This window comes from Harpegnathos saltator, unplaced genomic scaffold (assembly GCF_003227715.2).
Source record: "Harpegnathos saltator strain DR-91 unplaced genomic scaffold, Hsal_v8.6 scaffold231, whole genome shotgun sequence".
NCBI lineage: Eukaryota > Metazoa > Arthropoda > Insecta > Hymenoptera > Formicidae > Harpegnathos > Harpegnathos saltator.
Window position 1 is genome coordinate 68,131 of NW_020230019.1, and position 24,077 is coordinate 92,207.

Genomic DNA, 24,077 nt, shown 5'->3' on the forward strand with positions numbered 1-24,077 from the left:
GTAGCATCACGGCGTCGGTTACCGGCGACCACCAACGTACTCAACGTGTTAACAACGTCCTCGCTTCTCCGAGGAAAAGATTCTCTTTGATCTCGACTGATGAAATGACGCGTTGTTCATCCGCGAGATGTTGCAGCGAAATGCGATAAAACTGTCGCTGAGGGAACCTCAGAGTCGAATTCATCATCGTCGAAATATGCGAGTATGTCGTTTTGTACACAATCGCACAATGGATAATGATTCACGTGTGTGAATCTTGCGACCTCCTGCAGGAACACGCTGCAAGCCTCGAGGATATTTCCCACTCGCGCTTATTCAAACGATAACTATTGATCCTTACGCTCTCCCCTTCCGCGCCTACCCCTCCGCGGATCGATTTCAAGAAATCGCCGACGGGTAGACGCAATCCGTGCTGGAAAGACTCGCGGGAGGTACCAGTCACTAGCTCAAATAACACGTCCCGCTACGGCACCGTGCTTAGCCCCATCTAATGGAGGGATAAACCCGCGCGTTCTCCCCCTCGAATTAAGCCGGCCAGGCAGAAGAGAGCACTCTCCACCTTGCGCTCTCCATCCCTCACCTCTCTCTCTCTCTCTCTCTCTCTCTCTCTCTCTGCTTCTGGCTCTTTCTCTTTCCTCCTCATCGTTGTGAACTCCACCGATATTCCGATACAGAAACGCGTGGCGTTACCGTTACAATGAGACTCAGTTATGGCGGCGGCGGAAGTGCGAGCGAGCGAGCGAGCGAGAGAGAGGAAGAGAGAGGGAGAGGGGGAGAGAGAGAGAGAGAGAGAGAGGGAGGCCGGGATCCCCGCGACACGCAACCGCTGCGGAAACAAAGCGGTGCGCGCCGATCTTGCTTATTTCGTAGCTAAATGCCGGCCGCATAGAGGGAGACGTCTCAATGCCGGACGGCATTATGGTCGCCTCTCTGCCTCTGCGTGCGCGCCGCTATCGTCGGGCCAGAAACCAGCAATAATTCATTGTCCATTGCGCCCCGCGCGCGCCCGCGGCGGCGAGTCGGGTACTGATGATTTCCTTCCGGCGCGGTGGGCCTTGCTTCTGCCCGGCACCGCGCTGTCGACTCCCGTCGACGTAGGAGCGGACGGTTCTGATGGATATTGTAGGGTGCCTGCCATTGCGATGATGCATCATCGCGGATGATTTAGCGGAGGTTACGCGCCGGCCCGCTATTTGGCGCCCTCCCGCACGCGCTAATCATCCCGCCGTCCCTCACGGTCCCTGGCCCAGCGAGCTTCAAGGAATCCGTAATTTCGCGCGTTTCGTCCCTCCAACAGCGAGAGAGCGAGAGAGAGAGAGAGAGAGAGGGGAGGGGAAGGGAGGAGGATCGAGCGCGGTATCGAGGCGGAGGAAGAGGCTTCCGGCAGCTCCGTCCGGCGGAACGCGACAGGATAATTGAGAGGTATAAAAAGAAGCGGAATCGCGCTTATCGATTGCGTCGAATCCCGATACGGAAACGTACGTCGCGCGGAAATCTCGCCCGGAGTAAGAGGGACTCTTAATGCTATTCTTTAACTCTATGGAGAAGTCACGAGAGAGGGCTTCCTCGTCCCCCCTCCTCCGCTCTGTTCATCGTACTTCCCGAGCGAGTGCTCTTGTTTCGCTCTCTCCTTCGTTTGAGACCTCATCTTTTCTTTCTTGTTGCTTCCGTGGCTCGTCGAGATTGTTAACCTGCACACGTGTCGCGTGCAACTTTGCACGCTCTGATGTCGCTCGCGCTTCCAAAGTAACCCGATGAAAATGAACGAGCGATACATGCCGCCTGGCTCCCCAGAGAGTTAAGAGGAGATTACGCGTAGATCGAGCGCTCTGATGTCACGTCAAAGAACGAGACGTCCGTTTAGGCACAGTATAAGAAAGAACAGTAGGTTCACTCGGTGGCGGTGCTTTTGATCTCATCGTGCTACAAGACCGCCATGTTATTTTGATTGTGCGCGGGTTATAATTTGAATGACAATGAATAGTAGCTAAAACAGATTTATTGCTGTTTTTCAATATTTATTATCAAATCTATAATATACATTATAAGATAATATAAAAATATGAACTATTATTATTATATAATATGTTAATATTATAATTAATAATATATAGCATATTACTAATTATAATATGGAAAGATGTGTATATATATACACAACGTAACAGGTAAAAAATCTCGAAAACTAAATGATATTGAGGTCCGCCTTTCTTTTATATTGTATTGTTTCAAAGGGGACACATTTCGATTAAAAAATTTAACAAAATTTAACACTTTGCCAAATTTAAATTTGCACTTTTGAAGTTTATTATACAACATGTATACCCACCTCTTTCATTCGTTTTACTGATTTTAATAAAACAACAATATTATATTAAAAATTCGGTCATACGGTTAATCGTTGCTTACACTTACACATTTTGACAGCCATTGACCGCCATATTGTTGGTTGTTCGCAGTTCGGTCATGCGCGACAAACGACCGTTCGTATTATTTTGTGCTGAGTGAACCTACTGTTTTTTCTTATACTGTGTGGTTTAGGTATCTGCTCGTTCGCACGTGGACGTCAACGACGATACAATCCGGTGCTCGCTGATTTGCAATGGAAACCTCTCTCGACACGTCGTACACCGATATTTGGAAAAGAAAGGAAAAAGGAAGGGAAAAAATACGAGTTAGAATAGTCACATAAAGGAAGAGGGAAGAAGAAATGGTGAAAGATCGATAAGCCGTACACGGCGCTCGGCCTTTTGAAAGGGTTAAGAAGATTAGTAGGTCGGACGCGCGCACACTCCGACGCGTCATGTCAACGTCTAGCCCGCTTGTCTAGGTGGCTGCGGACGTCAATGGCGAACGCAGTCGCGATAAATTCTCGCTGATCGACTGGCTTCCTCGCCGACGGATAATCCATCAAAACTCGCCGGACGATTCGCGTCGAGCCATTCAGTCGATCGTTCCCGGTCGCGAGAACTTCTCCCCGCGCTTTTCGTCACTGTCGTCGTCGTCATCGTCGTCGTCGTCGTCGTCGTCGTCGTCGTCGTCGTCGTCGTCGTCGTCGCCGTCGCCGTCGTCGTCGTCGTCGTCGTCGTCGTCGTCGTCGTCGTCGTCGTCGTCGTCGTCGTCGTCGTCGTCGTCGTCGTCGTCGTCGTTGTCGTCGACGTCGTCGTCGTCGTCGTCGACGTCGTCGTCGGCGTCGGTATCTCCGTCTTCTTCGACGGCAATGCCATCGCCCTCTTCAGGGACTCGTGAAGTGTCTGGTGATGGAACGCCGTTTTAAAACCTCGAATCACTCCAACGAGCAAGCTAAAAGGATTTCGATAGAGGCATCGGACGACAAAAACGTAAAAGAAGGGAGGAGCAGAAGGAGGGGGGGGAGAGGAGGATAGCGGGACAGGGAAAGGGGTGAAGGGAAAAAGGGACGGCCGAGCGGATCGGCAGCGCGATTTCTCTCGCATTCATCCGCGACTCTGAAAATGCAGATGATTACGAGGAGCTCGCGTGAAATCCTTTCCGAAGGTTCCGGCGGTCTGATGAAAATACGGACGAAGAGCCGCCGGCCGGACTGGGTATAAATTGAACGACACGAATTGGAACGAGTTTCTCGCGGGATTGTTACGTAAGTGAAAAATAAAAGGGATTTTGGTGGCAAATTTATAGCCGCTGTTCGCGGGAATAATAGAACAAGGAGGATAATAGAAAATGAAAGGAAAACGATCAGCGTGGAGAGCAAACCTTTTCCCATTTCGATGTAAATGCACGCTATTCCGCTGGGTTTATCAATTTTGGTCCGGTATCGACCGTTCCCCCCTCCCCTCGCCGGCTTTGGCCCCGCTGAGACACGCGGTGATACGCGGTTTGTGTGTATCGACATGATTAATAAATACGACTCAATGCAGCGGACAAAAAAGCTCAAGATCAAACGCGTTACAGAAGCACCAAAAAAAAAAATTATAGGGAAAGCACAGATGCTAAAAAAATAGAGCGCGATAAATCGACGCGATCTCTACACACCGGGAGATAGACGCAAATGTGTGTTTATAATTATTCCGATATATGTGACTGAGCTCTTGCTTTCTGCCTTTTCTTCATCGCCTGACGCATAATTAGACACAAGCTCGAATTCGAATTGCCGAGTCAGATCACGACGCGATGTAAGAGGTCGGCACGAACACGAGTAAGGCGGAATTCGCGCTATCCGTCTAGACCCTGTCTAGACGTCGTCAAGTCTCCGTCAAAGTTTTCTTCTTTGCATAAGAATGGTCAAGACGTGACGAGATGGCAGCCGCCGTGAAATACTCCAGTGGAGAAGCATCGGCAGAGAAAGCCGCTTCGCAACCGTCGTGAAAAATTCGCGGATCTGATTGGCGTGTGCTTTCCAATGCACCCACGATCAAGAGCGCGCACTGATCAGACTGAGGAACGTTGCCGTTGAAGAATATTTCAACGGATGGTCGACGACTCGTCCCGTCGTGCCGTCGTCTAGAAAGATAGCGCGAATCCAGCCTAAGGCGGCCGGAGAATGAAAGAAAAGAACGTCGCGTCTGCGAGAAATCGTCGCCGCTCGCTGGAGCGGACGGGACGAAATTTGTTTGCCCTGCCGTGTGTACACGCGCGTACACGCGAGAGACAGAGAGAGAGAGAGAATGGGCGCAGATGTTACATCGTTAACCTTCCCGCCTACCCGGCCAACTTTCGACGCCGCCGGCGCGCTCGACAGGGATGCGCAATAATCTCTGCCAGCGTAGAGCATAACGGTGGCGCCTGTTGAGCATTCATCATACCTGTCGATTTCTACGGCGCGTCTATCTGGACACCTTCGCTTCCCGCTCTAAATTATCGCGTCTGCTACCGCGCCCCAGAGGGGAGGGTCGCAGGGTGCGGCGGCAGCGATGTAGTCGGCTTGCATCCGCGAGTGCAACCACCCGGCGAAAATATAGTGTAGCCTCTCTCTCTCTCTCTCTCTCTCGCGCGCGCGCGCGCCGAGGGTTGTATCGGCCCGGAGAGAAACACGAGCGACGCGTCACGCTGCTTTTGTTTCTGTTTGCCCGAAGTATTTCATCGGCACTCGTCACGCGCTCGCCTCCCTCCAGCAGGCCGAGGACGTGCGCGTTATACGCTTTTGGGATCGGATTCACCCCCTTAGACTGGAGAACCTCATAGGAAGAGAGTGGCAAACTCTGATCACGTGACCAGGTCTCTGCTGATTCGATAGAGGCACAGAGTCTTCTTGACCAATCGGAATATCGATATAGCAAGACGACAGGTTGGTTTTACAGTGAGTTTTGAAAGCATTCTAGGCATTTTATACGCTAGGAAAAAAAATTTACTATCTCTAACGAAACTGTTTAGTTGAGGCATTCTTTAATAGCAACCAAATATCTTGTTTTATATAACAAAATATTTAGTTGTCTCAACTGAATATATTTTTCTGCTTTGTTCTCTGGAGCAAATGATTTTGTTCTTGGACTTCGTGTATAAAAATTGAGCATTTTAGTTATTTTATCCGTCAAAATTACATAATAACGAAATATTATTTTACATAAACTAAAATAATGCCCAATGGGTACTATTTTGTCTTTCTGTGCACTAAAATTTAGATTTTACATATTAAGAAAAAATTGTAGCATTCTTAACAAAATTCATATAGTTAAAGCTTTCTGGTTGATATAACAAAAGTATTACGTTATACGAACAAAACCGTAATCAAACAAGATATTTGTTTGCGGGGACTGAACAGTTTTGTTGAGCATATTTTAACCAAATTGTTTTGTTGTTACAACAAAATTTTGGTTCACGCAACAATACATTTTTCCTGGTGTGCTATGCACAAGACACAAAATTATGTAAATAATATATATTACGATTCTTATTACGATTCTATGTAAATCGAAGCGACAAATATTCTTTCACAATTAATACTTATTACTTACGGATATCTGATTCTTATCTGACATTGCTGTTATTAATTCGTAGGCGAATATCTTGTGCGACTCGTCCTAACCTCCTCTAATGATTGACAGATGTACGTCAGACTGCTTTAAAAACTCATTGTGAAACCAACCTGTCGTATTGTTATATCGATATTCTAATTGGTCAAGAAAGCTTCGTGCCACCATCGAATCAACAGAGACCTGGTCACGTGATCAGTTTGCCACTCTCTTCCTATGGGACTCTCTACCTTAAGGCTCGTCTACATTAGCTGCAAGAGTAAGGCTGTAAGGTTGCAAGACACGAAATGAAATATTTTCATTCGCTGACAGCTTACGTTACAGCCTTACAGTCTTAAGGCTCGTCTACATTAGCTGTAAGAGTAAGGCTGTAAGGTTGCAAGACACGAAATGAAATATTTTCATTCGCTGACAGCTTACGTTACAGCCTTACAGCGTTACTCTTACAGCTATTGTAGACGAGCCTTCACTCTTTTGTTACAGCTATCGTAGACGAGCCTTTAAGCGTGGTCTACAATGGCCGCAAGCAGTAAGAAGAAAGCGTGAACAGTAAGAAATGGACCAACCGCAGTTGATTATTTTTGTCATAATCGACAACGTGATTGGTTTATTTCTTACCGCTTACGCGTACTTCTTACTGCTTACTGCCATTGTAGACCACGCTTTAGACCACGCGCCGCGCCGCGTCCGAGATGGCAAAGGAGGACGCACGCGCGTCGGGTATCGCGAGAGGGAAACGACGCGGCGACGGGAGGAAAAAAGTTTCAATGATACGGAGATGCCGTGAGGAGGGGGGAGCTAAAAAGCGACGCTTCGTGTCCGCGAAAAGTGATTTTCAGATTTTTACTTCGCCGATGTCGAAGGCGTTTTGTTTGCCGACTCGTTAGAAACGTTTTACTTTCGTCGGGAATTTCCAGCGACTGTAGAGTACAGAAGCGAATTGAATTTTCTTCTCGAAGAGAGTTTCTCGTTTCTCGCGAAAACTTCCGACTTCCGCACGTACGAGGGTACGTCACTCGCTGGTCATCGATATGTTGATTCTCATCATTTGATTTCGAGCGCAAGGGCGCGATTCTAAAGGATCTGCTACGGCTTCTGTGCGGGTGGAACTCGGCAACTGAAGATTTTGCAACCGCTCCCAGGAGCGGTTTCGCGACTCGCCGAGGACGTACGCGAAGATGTACCTCTTGTTGTTCGCGCGATAACGCGGTACCTTCGTCATTTATTCGCCCGGCGAAACGAGGCAGAAATGTCGGGTTTGTTTGTTTAGCTTTCCTCTAACGTTGGAACAATTGATTTCGACTGATTCCTGAATTCGAGCACTAAATTTTGTGCGACTGCTGAAACGTTGTTTCGCTCTGAAGCCCGGGAAGTTGCGCGGGCAACGCTTCCGTGACTATCGCCCATTTATTCCTCCTCGACGTATTTCCGGATTAAATCATAACCCGTGACAGGCCCGTAATCTCGGCCTCCCCGAGACGATGTAATGCTAATTCTTTAACAGCTATTTATCAGGATAACACTTGCTCGAGAATTCCACCGAGGCCTTAATATCGCGGACGTTATCGTGAAATACGCTACGCGGGATAATCGAAAATAACAAGGACCGCGCGAGAGGACCGCATTGATATCAGAGGGATAAAGGTTCGTCACGCATAGAATGTGGGGAAGCTTGCACGAATAAAAGATCTTCGCGCGTTAAGCTGATCGATTGAAACGAAACGCTCGCGAAAACGACCGAGGGTGCTCGCGCGATATATTCTGACGAATATCGATTAGCTCCTCCGCGAAGATGCGCCTCGCGTATCTGTACGATTCGAAACGTACACACTTTCAGACGGCGTCGTCGCGTTAAATTTAAAGGATGATCGTGGAAAAGGCGAACGGCGAAGGCGGTACGTTTTATCGCGCTGCTCATTTGCCCACTTTTATTCTAGTGGCATAAAAGAATAATTGAATTTAAATTCCCTACCCCTTCTTCGCGCAGGAAGGCTCTCGTCTTTATGTAGCACAATTCTTATAATCTACCCGCTGAGCCTGAGCCGGCACGAGTCTCTCAAGAGACTTTCTGAAACCGTAATTTCGGTCACTCGCGATAAGCGAGTCGGCTGGGTCCGCTGAAATTTCTTTACCACCGCGAGAGAGATACGAATTACTCGCGAGCGTTTGGTAGCCTCAGCATTTTTACGCAGCCGCTTGACTTTGCCAACTTTCAATGTAATAGCTTAGCGATATTCCAGCGTAATAGTTTCGCGATATTTCAACGGAATAAATCCGCGATGTTTCAACGTAATAGTTTTACGACGACGTCTCGAACTAATACCTTCGCGATATTTCTACGTAATATAGTTTTGCAATATTTCAACCTAATAGTTTCGCGATGTTTCAACGTAACAGTTTCAGGTAAGTTCGCCGTGAGTAAGCTCGACGCATATATACAAGTGAAGTCATTTTTCAAAATAAATCATGATGATAAAAAGTATTCGCACGCTTCAGCAAAAATAAATGCATGTTGAGAGATATTCCGATATTGCAAATAAGCATCAGCTAATAGATAAAAAATATTCATCGACAACAGAATAGACGTTCGGTTTTTCCCTTTTGTGAAAACTCATTTTCTCATTGACCGGTTTTTTTTATCGTTTTATCGAGAGACACGAAATTGCTCGCGATCGTTGAGTAGCCCCAGCATTTTTACGCAGCCGCTTGACTTTGCCAATTTGCAACGTAATAGCTTAGCGATATAGTGATAGTTTCGCGACATTTCAACGGAATAAATTCGTGATGTTTCAACCTAGTTTCCTCGTAAAAACTAATTTTCTCGAAAAAACCAATGCGATTTACATGTACATGCACTACATATGTAACGCTCTATCAGCGTGCAAATGGCATACTCACCGTTTTCGTTGACGTTCAGCGATGTCCAAGCGCGTCTATCAGCGAAATCCGTCGTTCCTTGTCTCTCCAGTAGCGTCCGACATCCTCGGCTGCATCCCTCTGCATCCCGGAAGTAGCGTCCAGCTCCTTCGTGCACGTCGTCGCACGTTGATCACACTTCACTTCACTTCACTTCACTTCACTTCACTTACACACTCGCGATAATCTTAACGACGTTTAAAGAGCCTCCTTTTATTTACGAGGAAAAGAACCAAAAGAACCGAAATTAACGGATTTGCTTATTGAGTCCATCTTACGGTATTATTATGGTACGATACGACTTAACGACGTTGCACACCGCGAATTGAAACTCGCGAACACTGTAACAATCGCGACGCAAATGTTTTTGGTGCAAAATCGTGAATTAAAGACCGAGCGCGAAGTCTTTCAACGCGATACGCGAACGAGACGGTCGTGAATGGCATGAAGTCCATTTACGCACGATGCGATATTAGTTTCGCCAATATTTTGACGAAGGACATCTCCGTAACTTTTCTGCGAGGATAGTGCTGCGGCAATTTCGCGCAGGAAGCTCCGCAGCCTTTTTGCGAGGAGCGAGAGCGTTACAGCCATTTCGCAAAGACAGCGTTTCTGCGGAAGTTAGTTTGTGATGCCTCTGCAAATTTCGAAATATTTTCGCATGTAACTACATCATCGCAAATCTCGTTTAATACGAGCTTCGTAAATGAAGAACTCACTCGTGACGCGAATGTGAAAATTCGCAAACTACAGATCGCAGTGACTGTCAAATTTTTCAACACGTGCACGCGTAAAGTTCGAGCACTATGCGAGACTATCGCGAAATTTATGTCTTCAACGAACATAATCGTGACGCGAGTGTACAGGTGCGATAAAATCAACGATTAAACACCGTAGCAACCGTGAAATCTATTAACACGTAAACGTGCAAAATCATCGCGACTACCGTGAAATTTCTACCTTTTGACGAAGAAAGACCGACATGACGTAAATGCGACATGAAATATGAAAAAATAAAATCCGCAGCGATCGTCAAATTTGTCGTTGTGTATGCGAATGAAATATAATCGCGCACATGACTACGCGTTACATCAATGTCCGGAGTAACACGCGAAATATTCTCTGTGTGCGTACCGATTCGTTCGTGCCTAAGACTGTTATGACCGAGATAGTGTCGTGTGTTGTTACAAAGGACGCGTGACCTTCGCGGCGCGTATCGAAGTTTTTGCCCACCGAGTCACGGTTAGAAGAGTACCGTATAATGTATTTTATATTATACTTCCAACTGTTACGTTAAATTATTAATGTCACATTCGCGCCATATAATTTAATTACTTCATATGTATTCCTCCATATTTCTGAGTATTATAAAGTTATCACGTGCGGAAATTTAACTATGTGATATAATTTTAACGAAATAATTGTAGGTAAGTGAAATGGAATTATCGCGAAACTTTGTAGGCATTATCAAGTGTCAAATCTTATTTGAAAGAAGTGTGGAGAATATACTTATATTATAACATTCTCTATCAAATGCGTGAGTATATTACATTTAAAGTTCCATGCGGAGAAAATTAAGTATATAGCAGAGAGTTTCTTATTCACTTGAATTATTCAATTTATTTTTAATATTTTGTTATGTGTCGTCCGGTGCTCCGAAATAAGAAAAGAAACGCGACAATCATCGAGATATCAAACGAATAATTAACATCGTGTCTGCTTCTTCGATCTAATAAAACTAAAAAGTTACGGGAGAGCTACATTTTTCACATTTTATCACGAGAGGTCACAAAAATAAAATTTGTGTATTTACCTTCAATGCGATTCCGATGGATTTAAACTTGACCGTCCATCGCAACATCGATGTGTGTTTCGTTAAAGTTCTACGACAAAAAGTGTGAGTTTCCTGATTAATTACGATAGTGAAAAGTTTTCTATACTTAGATGAATTAAGAATATACAAAGATTCTTCGTCGATATTTATCTTTTAAATATAAATTAAATATGCTAATCACCTTTCAAATTATACGACGCTTCGATTCTCAACTATAGGAAATCGCGACGCGAACATCGTGGATTCCCGCTTTTATTCCATAAATGATAATTAATCTAACAAGTTTATCGTAAAGAAATCGATAGTAAAACGCGAGTTGCCATTTGACGTGCCGCTCCAACGATTGTTATCATTGTGAGCTCAACTCGACGCATCGAAGGATATTTAACCTTCGGCACAACAACATACACAAGTTTCTGCCTGCGCAAGTTGACGCGGTAACAGAGAAAATGTTGTAGAAATCCAGTTCGCCGTAATATCGCGATGAAACCCGACGTAACTATTTTACCCGACAATCTAATACGAATATACTTAACGATTGTCCTCCTCGTCGTGAACGTGTCGATTATTTAGTTTCCAATTCTGTTTATATACGACAAAAATATTATAGCAAAAATTATGTTAAAATCATGTTCCTTTTTGCAACAAACTTTTCTGTAATTTCAGTCATATTTCAGTATGCTCCAAGATTACAAAAAAGTTCGGTTATAATTTTAACTGCAACATTTCCTCCGTGTAGAGCACTCGGCGCGCGTACGTGCAATTTTTATTCGTATGAATTTAATTACGCTTATGTGTAAAAGCACAAGTCAAAAATAGAGAAATATTTGGAAGACTTTGAGGGTTTTCAAGCGAAATACAGTTTATAACACGTGGAGATTGCGTTAGCCGACGGAGAGCCAGCGGCAGCCGTTTTCCGGTCCGTTCGCGATTATACGAGGCGAATGATCAAACGAACGCTCGTTAAGCAACGACAGGCCGATGACGCGCGCTAAATTCGGCTAATGAACACACACGTACGGGGGAGGGGGCGGGGGGGGGGGTCAGGCTGGAAAATAAAAGCTCATGCAGGTGGCTGTGATCTCGCGCAAGTTCGTTAGATATCGCCGCGCCGCGCCGCGCCGCGGCGTCGCGAGCTGACGCGTACAATATAATATAAATGTTTTATTACTCAATTAAACCCTTTACGGCGGTATCTCGGCGCTTGCGTGGCGCCGAGTGACGAGCGGCACGCATGAGTCGCGTGTCGCAGGGCTCACCCCGCGATAAAGCGGCGAACATGGAAATTGCAGGCCGGGCTATTTGTCAGTGTTTCTTTTAACCGCGAATACGATCGAGCCGCTGCCTCCGCTCCGTCTCGCCGACGATCGCATTTTTCACATCGCGCGCCGTTCATGAGTCGCCCACCTAACGGCGTGGCCGCCGTCTCGCGCACGTCATCGTTACGATTGTTATTCGCACACGGCTAATTGGCGCGTCGCCGATGTATTTCACCTCGTAATAACACCTTGCGAATACCGAACGAGCCCGTGTCCGATTACCTCCTGGCGCCTCCTCTTTTCTCCCGCGACTCCCCTCGCACGGCACCTCGCGCGGGGCTTTAACGCTGCGCTTTCTCGCGCGCTACGGTGGTCTTAATCTCCCGATCGAAAACTATTACAGCCTCTCGGCTCAATACAGCTCGAAAAGAACGCGTCCACGCTCGCATGGCTGAGCAACGTGAACTAATTAGTGCTGCTCGGTTAGCGCGCGCGTCGCGTCTCCCCGATGAAGATATCTCGACGCGCGGCGATATCGCGATACAAATAGCGCCGGCTTACCTGTCCGTTACTCGCTGCGGTGCTTGGGGTGGACGCACGTGCTCTCACAGGTTCGCGATGAAAATTCCTTCCGCCGCGGTGAAAACCCATCGCGAAATTCGACAGGGAGTATCGAGAGATGAGAGGGATGTCCGATCGAGCGTCTTCGAAATGCGTGACCGTGTTGATCACTCGACCGTGCGTTTTGAGTCGATTCTTCAAGAGGGAGAAAATTATCTCGAAAGGGTTCTCGAAGGGAAACGGGATGGAATGAACAATAAAAGCGTCTTCCCGAATTGTCCGGCAATCGCCGGATGAATCGCCGCGGCCTTTTTCAGCAAGCATTTCCGGAGACTATAAATCCAGACGCCTCTCCTGTAAATATGAACCCGACAAATAAGGAGGCACAAGAAGTTTGCTAATTTATGTTCCTCGCGCAGCAGCCCCTAAGTAGTCCGTATTGATTGCTTTAGCAGGGATGACGCAAGTTGTATTTATCGGTATCGCATAAATCGTCGCGCTCGGCGACGAAGTCGCCGCGCCGCGCCGCGCCGGCGCGGCTGGCACGCCGCACCGTTGCGAAAACGGCGCACTGTAAGACGCGCCGAAAGTTCGCGTCATGCCGCGGGAGGCCGTGTGTATATTTCCACCGAGTTGGATTGCCTCCGAGTTGATCTGAGACGTTACTTCCGGGACGGCGAGACGGCAATCGGATAAGCCAATCGTCGCCGGCGAGCGCCGATCAGTCGGGCCGAACGCGCGCGCGTTCGCGTGCAAACGCGTCAGAATTTTAGTTAACTTGTTGCTCCGTCTCATTGCCGTCATTGCGATTGTCATTGTCATTATCGGTCGTCGCCCCTCTTCCTGAAATTCGCGCGTCACAGCTCGTTTCCAGCCCCACGAGCTTCTTCGTATCGTCCGCGCATTTCTCGCGCGCGCGCGCGCGCGCTCATTTCCAGCTTCGCGACTTTTCGCGCCGCGCCGCGCCGTTCCGCTGCACGCGCAATGCGCCTCGGTTTTGCATATTCCATTTAGGAAATTGCATATCATATCAGAGATATCATATGGTGGAGCCTTCAACGATTTAACGAGCGACGCTGCTCGCGACAGGCAATCGCAATCAGTCATGGCTGGCTAATTAAGCAATCACCGACCCGGACAGGTATTTGGGAGAATAAAAGCTTAACTCATCGCCGATCGAAAATGATTAAAACTTGGCTTTATCGCGAAACGCCCCGGCGCACCGCCCCCCACGTCGCGGTTACACAAGCGCGACGCAGAGAGAGAGAGAGAGAGAGAGAGAGAGAGAGAGAGAGAGAGAGAGAGAGAGAGAGAGAGAGAGCGCTGAAAAATGTCCGCGTTTCCTGATAAAAGGAAACTTTAATAACCTTATATCGCCAACTGCATCGCTTCCTTGACGCACGGTTATCGCTTGCCGAGCGCTCGATCGTTAACCTGTCCAGCCGTCTTTCTACCTTGTACAGCGGATTTCAAAAGCGATTAGTAGACCAGACGCCAGCCCGACCGTGTATCCGCGCTGTTCAACTAGCGCGAATTAACGTTAAGCAAGGCTTAACAAATGCCGACCAAGCAGTACATCGTCACACGATAGCAACCGGCATTAAAGCCGGTGAGTCCCGTAGCAGCAATTCATGTTTCCCACCCAACGTCGACCGAAACGTGTTCGATAAAGTAAGGATTATTTTCTCAGAGTAAGGACTCATTTTTCGCTATACGCTACATTCGCACACGCGATGATCCTGCCCGACGCAGTTAGCGGTGAAAATATGCAAACGCTCTGGCGGCTGGAATTAGAATGTCGCGGCGCGTCCGCGCGGTAATGCGGAGCCCGCGCTGGCCTTTTCGTCCAATCATTCGGCGATTTACAGTAACAACGTCGGTCGGACGAACGTCGCTCTCGTCGGCCAATACGAATTTAACAGCCTAATTTACAGCGGCTTAGCGAAACGAGTCGATCGGCAGTAGCGTGCGCGCGCGAGCGCGCGATAGATTGTTATTAGCGTAGATTAGCAATGATATACGACTTCATTGACATTCCGCGTCGAAGCCGCGCGCGAGTGCGTGCGTGCGTGCGTGCGTGCGTGCGTGCGTGCGTGCGCGCTCGCGCACGCATTCCTCCGCAATGAAATAAATCAGCGAACGATTGATATGTTTTGATATCGGGCTCGCGGCGCGACCGCGGAATTCATTTTTCGCCGCGGTATTGCAGCCGCGGGGAGCACACACTTGCAGCGTCGTCCATTAATATTGAAATATATCTGAAAGCATTTACGAATTATATACGTTGCGCCGCGCACGGCTGGTAATCACCGGGCGTGCGATATCATTAATATCCAAATTCTGGACATTCACGAGAATATGATGCGCCGCCGCGGCGTCGCAAATGGACGAGTCAGCGCCGGCCAGAGTCCATCGATAAAGCCACTGAAATCTGAAAATCCGTTACATGCTAAAATCGCAATTAACTCCGACGTGGGCAAACTGTCGAGCTGATTAACAACGAGGCACGTGATTTTCGTCGCCCGTCCCTCCCCCCCCTCCCCCGGTGTTTTTTTCACCGATTATTTCCGAGCGTCGAAGCTGTCCGTCACGACACGAGAACGATCGTTACGAGCAGGTGTTTACGCGAACGTTTCACCGACTACTTCCGGCTCGTCTCGAATCAGACGAACCCCGACACGCGGGGGTGTCGTTCCCCTCCCGAGCGGTAGCCCGAACGCGCGGCGATATCGAAAATCCGCCGCGGGAACACCAAGTTCCATCAGCGCGGCCGCGCGCGGCACGTCTATCACGAGGAAAAGAGACTCGAAAAAGGCCACGACGGCGAGGCCGTGCGGGCAAGGGGGGCGCAAGCGAGGTCGGAGGTGGAGGGAAGGACGGGGGAGACGGAGGGGAAGGAAGGAAACGCGAGACCGCACCCGGCAATAACGCGGTACACGTCGTATTAAATCCGGTTGCAGCGCTTTCTTATTGCGCCAGTTGATATGCGGCTTTATGCATCGGGGCTGCCTGACACCGAAGTGTATTACTTGGAACAGGGATGGAGGAGAGCGCGCGGAATAATCTCGACCCATACACGTCCACGGGGACTCTCGCAGAGCTCGCTCTCACGCAGCCAACAGCACCACCACCACCACCACCACCACCACCACCACCCGCAAGCACCCTGGCACCAACGTCGCGCCATCAGCCACCGAGCGAGTGCGGCCGCCGAGCCCCGGCGTCTTCGCGCAGCAATTTTCTTGCGCGGCGGCGGTTCCGCCAGCTTAGCTACAGTGAAACGCGTAACGAGAGAGCGGAAAGTCTGAAAGGGTTGCCCGACGCATGCACGGTGATCGATGGCGTCGATAAAACAACGTCGCTCCGCGCGCAGGCTTGATCCGTCCGTTCAAAGCGCGCCCGCGTGCTCGAGATTTCCTTCCCGTGAGGAGGGGTGGGAGGGGGGGAGGGTAGGATTCACGATGGCCCCCTTCAACAACCCTAAACAGCGCGCGATCTCACGTCGCCGTAGCTGCGCTGTCGGTCCGCGATAATATCTCGGTACACTTCTTCGTTGCCTTAGCACGCTCACGGCATAACGTTGCGCGCGAGGCAAAGCTTGAAGCAGGAGGGGGGGAGGGGGCAGAGAGAGCACACCGGACGCACTTCGGGGAGCGAGGAACCGCGTCAGATGTTCCCAGGGCGAGATTTCGACCGCGCGTGGGTGGCCGAAAGTGAGAGCGAGCGGTGAGAGCGAAGTTTGCGAACTTGCGAGTTACACTGAGGCGCGTTATCAATCTTTGATGTGCCGAATTATTCGGCGAGATGCTCTTTTTCCCGCTTCCCGGCCGCGGGTGGGCATTTGGAATTCCCTTGCGACGCTGCCGAAAGTTTGCCGTTAAATTCGTACGCGATCTCTCTTATATCGAAGGTGCGTTATTTCGCGCCGGTAAACTTCTCCTGGCAACGAAACACGCTGGCTCTTATCCGACCGGCTTTTTTCGTCAATCACGCAACGGAGTATCGAGCGGGAGAGGGAGGGGGGGGGGAGAGACAGAGGAAGAGCGACGTAAGAACGATCAAGAACTCGATATGGTCGCGGCGATCGCTCAAGTAGGCCAATATTGAAGGATTTGGCGCAGCACAGACGCGTAAATTCTCGCCGCACATCCGGCAGGTGTATAAATACGACCAAAGTCGATTAATCCGGCAGATTATAGTGTTTGACATCGAATAACGGGAAGATAGATCGGCCGGCTGCTCGTTACCCCTAAAGTCCCGGGCGATTCATTAGTCCTGGCGTAACGTGTACCTATATCAACGCTAGGACGCGTACTCGTAGCCAATAGTGATCCTTCTATGATAATAACTACTATGTATGCAACCATCGCGGCACGGTTACATTATCCCTCGATTGCATAATAATTCGAACTCAGGCTCTAACCGATTAAAGACGAGCTCGCCGTACGAAGAATCGATCGGGCAAATCCCATGCCTATGGTGCTTACACGCCTCGCGGATCGTCCGTTTATTTTTAAGTTTGCCGCCCTCACACACACTCGATCGTCCTCCTCCTCCTCCTCCTCCTCCCCCCCCGCTCCCTCCTTCGCCGTGTTACACCTTCGAGAGCAACGGTGCGCTAACGGTGGCGGCTGTTTGCGTTCGCGGAAGCGGAATCCGTGCATTTCGAATAATTCATCGCATGGATCAATGCTTTAATTATTCCGTGTAATTTCCCATACGGGCGCTTCAATTATTCCGTGTAATTTCCTAGTATTTTTGTTAAACACGTAGGACGACCCGCCGCCGCCGCCGCCGCCGCCGCCGCCGCTGCGCATCAACGATTAATGACAGGTTCTTCGGATAATCTGCGATGGATTTTACCGCGTAATGTATTTTATTGCTGCCTGGGACGTGGTAGTGGCGCGCGCGCAGGGAACGTATACTTTAATCATTATACTCTCTGTACACACCACGCGTGTGGCGTGTAAATAGGCGAACGATATCGACCGCGCGCGCATGCGCGAGATCCCCGTATTAAAAAGGAATATTCCTATTTTCCATTCGAGTGTTTCAGCATAAGCTATACGAAATACACCGAGACGGAGGAAAAATAATGATCTCCCTTCCCTCTTCAGCCCTCTCTCTCTCTCTCTCTCTCTCTCTCTCTCTCTCTCTCTCTCTCTCTCTCTCTCTCTCTCTCTCTCTCTCTCTCTCGCTGTCTATTGTGCCTCGTATCGTGTGCGGGGAAGGGGGCGTTCACTCACGTGCCAACAAATGATGAGGGCGTCGTACGATAGCGACCGCTGTGTGTGTCGTATCGCGGGTTATTATCCCTGGTCGCATAATAATACGAAGGCCGTGATACCGCTTCGCGCGGAGTAGAATGTCGTTACACTTTAACGGCAGATTGTTATCGACACAAGGACGCCGCGCGCGGTGCCACGAGCGACACGGTCTGCAAGGGAAAATTCGTTGATACGCGCGACGACTCAATCGCTATTTGTATCTCGCGCCGGCGAAATCGGCAAAAATGTGCCGGGCGTGAGAGGGCACATTTTCGATGTATTGTTCGACGATCTCGTCGCGGAGGACGCGGAAACTTTGCCGGGCGCAAAAATGTTGCTGCGGTCAATACGGCACGTTCCTGCGCGAACGGCGCGCGAAGTGATGACGCGAAAATTATCGGGAAGCGAACGCACGTTACAGTACACGCTGTTCGAAATCAAAATTAATGCTCCCTCTCTCGATCGAGACAATCGTTAATCACCGTGGTTTGCTGTACGCTCGCAGCAAGAGCTCGGCCCCCGTCCTGCGAGATCGCGAGGGAATGACGTTTCCGAGTTTTATAAATGAAACTAATTTTTACGAACGATTCTCTCTCTCTCTCTCTCTCTCTCTCTCTCTCTCTGTCTCGCTTCCTCGTAAAAGCCAGTACGAACGAATAGAGGTATAATCCAGTCGGGTCGGTCGGTCGGTCGCGAACGGTGAAATAATTTTATCTCTGTACACGCGTCGTACACATTTTTGCATAATAAAAGTATCGAAAAAATATATATGTCGCCTCGTATCCACGTAGCCTCGATTATTTTAATTTCGGTCACGCGCTCGCGTTTGGAGATATTTTTCAACAGTCTCCACCGATTCAATAAATTTCGGGGGGAATATTATAAAATATACGGCAATATTATTCTGCCGTATCCCCCGCAGTTAGGGAAGAATTTTATTGTGTTTTACGAAATTTAATTCTATTTATTGCGTCGCACTCTCAAGCTACTCACACAGTTTGATACTTGTGTGATTACCACGACTGAGTGAACGATTGAGTGTCTAAAATTTCGGCCAGATTCTCGCACAAACATGGATTCGTCAAATTACACAATATCAAATGACATATCCAATGATATATTCAACATTATACAATGTTCATCGAGCTCCATGCAAGACAACATATCTGTGTAAATTCTACTCGGTGGTATTTTGGTTACTCACGTCTCTTGACGGACTGCAAATCGGCGATCGCTCTTGGCTGCCTGAAACAAGAAGAGAAATAAACGTTAGAGACTACGGACACTTTGCAAAATCTCTCTTCTCTTTACTTTTGAGTCGTATACGGATTAAGCGACTTCGTCGTCGTCGTCGTCGTTGTCTTCATCGTTGACGTGTTAATCAAGTTTAAACAGGAGTACGTATTATTTCAGAAAATATCATTTTAACGCGAGACGCGAACAACCCTGGACTCTTGATGAATCCAGAGAGACAGCCAGAGAGATAGACAGACAGACAGACAGAGAGACAGAGAGACAGACAGAGAGAGAGAGAGAGAGAGAGACAGAGAGACAGACAGAGAGAGAGAGAGAGAGAGAGAGAGAGGAGGAAGGGGTGGGACAGAGAGACTGCGGTTTATTGCTCTCAAGTATATAAATGCAACGGGAGGTATTACAAGATTCTCCAATTAGGAACTTTCGCGTTCTGTGTCTCGCGTGCTTATTCGCGCTTAAGCTATCTTTCGGCACTTTCGCACACGCGTTGCTCCGTGCTCGTGCACGAATCTTCCTCCGGGCACGCATAAACAGTCGTTTCATCGCGCTAATTGCATATCTACATACGTCGCGCGGGCCGAATTATGTCTTCGCGTCGTATTGGTCGATTGTGCATTGATCGATTCATAGACTTGTATACACAGACTGCGCCTCTTGTGGAGAAGTTCGAAGTCAATGTATAAAGAACAGCTATATCCACCTTCCATCATAAACTTATATACACAGACTGAGCGCTCCATGAGAGGCTGCGAAGACTACATCTCAAGAGGATGGCTTGTGCCACGGGCATTCGATCTTCGTCGAGCTTCGTTCTTATTAGAGAAAGTTAGACGAATATGGCATGTCAACAGCAATAGTGGCGGGTGAACATAGCTGCCCTTCGTATCTTGTCTCGGAATCTCTCTCGTAAGAAGGCGCAGTTAATGCGCAGTTCATGTACATAAGTCTACGAGGCAGTCGTAACGAGGGCAGTCTGAAAAGTTCTCGTCCTGACACATAGATGGCATTAGAAACTGTCAAACTATAATTGTATTGGAAAGTGGCATCCATGATATAAACCCATGTAAAATTTTATTTCGATCTGTCAAGTCATTCGAGTAGTAGCTTTTAATATTGCAGTTTAATATTGACTGAGTTTAATATTGTCATTGTCTTTTTTAAAATGGAAAAAATTGAATATCGTGCAGTGATTAAATTCTTTGCTCTGGACGGTTTAACACCAACAGAAATTCATCCGAAATTGTTAAAAGTGTATAAGGACCTTCACCTTCACTTTCCACTGTTAAAAAACGGGCTGCTCTTTTTAGATCTGGTCGTACAAGCCTCGAAGATGATCCACGCGAAGGTTGTCGAAAAACTGCTACAACACCACAAAACATTCAACAAGTCCATGATATGGTGTTAGATGATCGGCGAGTGAAAATGCTGAGGCGAGTGCGAGTGAAATAACTGAGGCCATAGGCATCTCAAAAGAACGAATTGGAAATATTTTGCATGAAGAATTACATATGAAAAAGCTTTGTGCAAGATGGGTGCCGCATTTGTTAACAATTGACCAAAAACGCATTCGAATGCGCATTTCTCAAGCGTGTTTGGCACATTTTAATCGTTTTAAGTAAAACGGAAAATGGATTTCAAGCGTCGTTTCATAACTGTTGCTGAAACTTGGATCCACCATTATACACCAGAGCGAAAAGAACAGTCGAAACAATGGATTGAAGCCGGTGGACGTGCACCAAAGAAGGCAAAGACGGTTCCATCAGCAGGAAAGGTTATGGCAACAGTTTTTTGGAATTACAAAGGTGTTTTGTTGATCGATTATCTTCAGAAAGATAAAACGACTAACTCTGAATATTATTGTAACCTTTTGGATCTATCGGATGCGAAAATTCGTGAGAAAAGACCTGCTTTAAAGAAGAAAAGAATCATTTTCCATCAAGACAATGCACACGTGTGTTCACACAAGTGTTTTGACAATGGCAAAATTCAACGAATTAAAGTACGAATTGCTTGAACATCCAGCGTATTCACCAGATTTAGCTCCCTCTGACTATTATCTGTCTCCAATCCTGAAAAAATTCCTGGCTGGAAAGCGTTTTACATCAAATGACGAAGCTATTGCAGCCGTGGATGGATATTTTGCAGACCTTCCGGAATCACACTTTAATAATGGTATTGAATTATGGGAAAAACGTAGGAATAAATGTATTGAAGTTTCAGGAGATTATATTCAAAAATAAAACATATTTCACGGTAAAAAAAATTTTCTTTCATCGTTAAGCCGAGAACTTTTCAGACTGCCTACGTATCTCTCAATAAGAGTGAAGCTAGATAAGGTAGATCGAATATTCATGGCACAGGTTATCCTTTCAGATGTAGAAGGGTATTCGTAATCGAGTGTCAGATTTAAGATTGGGTTTATCCTCGGATGCTATACCGTTTCATTGACTACGAAGTAACCGGAAGTGAACTCAAGATGATCCGAAATTGAGATTCGACTATAAATAGCGGCCATAGTTTTGTATCGTTTTGTCAAGCGAAAGATTGACAGCCGACAACTGCAACATTGTAATAAATGCACGTCGACAACACCGTCCACCAGTATTTCTCTCCGCTTATGCTTGTCTCCTCGATATGCGATTGTCTATAAGGCCAACTCTGCGTGGAACAACTTGCCGGCGTGTAACGGGATAATTATAATTTATACGCGCGTGAAAGAGAGAAGGGGCGGTAATAAACTTGGATTCTTTTCGACGGGCATGCGTGAGGAGGCCGGCGCTGAGCGAAAAGGGATTTTTATCGCTCGCTGAACCACCACCGCCGCGTTATTACGATCTCGTTTTTCCAGTTTCTTGAAGCACACTCCGCCCGACCTATCTTTTCGCCGCGCGTCGCTCGAGTGGCCTGCCTCCTCGTCCTCGTGCTCCTTCTCGTCATCGTCTTCGTCCTCGTCGTCGTCGTAAAGCGGCTCGCTCTAACGCGAGATCAAAAGCAAATAGCTTCTCGTCTCTCGTGTATATCGACGGGGGCTATCGCTTCCCGCTGAGTTCATCGTATTCGAATTTCCATGCCGACAATCGGCCGCGGGTTCGACGCTCTCGGACCGCTTGATAAAGTCGAGTTTCTCGGCGCGACGTTGCGAAGTAGCCCCATGCATCAAACTCCCGGTTCCTCCTCCAATACGTCCGTGAAAAGGTGAGGTGAGGGATGGTGGGTGCGAAAGAAGTCGAGAGGGTAAACGGGGGTCGGAAGGCCGCCGGTGGGAAAAGAGGTCGCCGTGAACAGAACTATTTTGATACGAAGACGTATCGTCGCGGCTACCGAAAGTTGCTTGCGCGCGATCGATGGCGCGCGATCTATCGTACGGTAATAAGATTTGGCCCGGTGCGAGAGAAGGTGGAAGAGAAAGAGTTAGAGAGGGGGGGGGAGAGAGAGAGAGAGAGAGAGAGAGGGAGAGAGAGAGGGAGAGAGAGGGAGAGAGAGAGGAAGAGAGAGAGAGAGGGGGAGAGGGAGGAGAGAGGGGAGGGGGAGGGGGAGAGGGGGGAGAGATAAAAAAGCGAGAGAAAGGGAAAACGAGCGCGGTTTCAGAGTTGAGAAGTCATTTTCCATTAATTATGCATGCGGCGAAAAAATACGTAAATAAGTGGCTCGAGCCGCGGTCGGAAAGCGCGATCGATCGACGGAGGGAGAGACGGGGGGGAGTATTAGTGGCCACGGACGTCGAGTTACGTTTCCGCGCAACTGTGGACTTAATGCGTACCAAACTCCATTTATGCAGTCCTATTCCCCGGGCACAGTGATATCGAAAATTTTCCATCTGACATATTGGTTTGAATATTCCTGCAACGTGACTCAACTCAACTCAATTGGTAACGATGCTCCGAAACAGCTGACTAGTCACCATCTGTCGGTTTGACAACTTTACATTTTGTACAGCACGGAAGATGCATGTGGCACGAATACGATCTCTTCAAACGTCCATTAAACACCTTCAACGAGAGGAAGAAATAACGATTATCAACAACAATCTGGCGGCTAGATTGCCTATAATCATGACTTCTTCTTCTTCTTGTAAGAAGTGGCTGGCAGTCAATCGAGAGTATCCGTATCAAAACCCGTTGCATCTCTCGCGGTCTATAAATTAAACGTCAAGCTCTCAAACCGTCAAATGTCGACAGGTCTATCGCTGTCGAAGCACCGTTGTCATTGACGGTCATACGTAGGCAGTCTGAAAAGTTCCCGACCTGGCACATACATGGCATTAGAAACTGTCAAACTATAATTGCATTGGAAAGTGGCTGATCCCTGATATAAACCCATGTAAAATTTTATTCGATCTGTCAAGTCACTCGAGTAGTAGCACCAGTTGTAAAAGCTTCGTGCAAGATGGGTGCCGCATTTGCTAACAATTGACCGAAAACGCATTCGAATGCGCATTTCTCAAGTGTGTTTGGATCGTTTTAAGCTTAAAATAACATGGATTTCAAGCGTCGTTTCGTAACTGTTGATGAAACTTGGATCCACCACTATACACCAGAGCGAAAAGAACCTTCCGGAATCACACTTTAATGATGGTATTGAATTATTGGAGAAACGTTGGAATAAATGTATTGAAGTTTCAGGAGATTATATTGAAAAATAAAACATATTTCACGGCAACAAAATTTTTCTTTCATTGCTAAAAGGCCGAGAATTTTTCAGACTGCCCTCGTAATAAACATCAAGAGCATACAGACCTGTCGCGTCTGATTGGAAATTTTCGATGTCACTGGGCTTCGAGAACGAGACTGCACAAATTGGGCGCCAGTGTGCAATCGCGAACTGAAAAGTCGTCCGCAATTGTTTTATGTGATGTTTGCAGAACGCCGCCAGATTCGTCCTCCCATCGGACGATAAATTCTGCCATTGGATCAAACGGATACATTTCAAGACTCGTACAGAAAAATAATGAGCAACCTAAATTCTCGTTCTTCTCTTTGTACATCTTCCTCCGGGAAGTGACGTGGGAGATCAGACCTCGAGAGCGCCCAGGAATGTA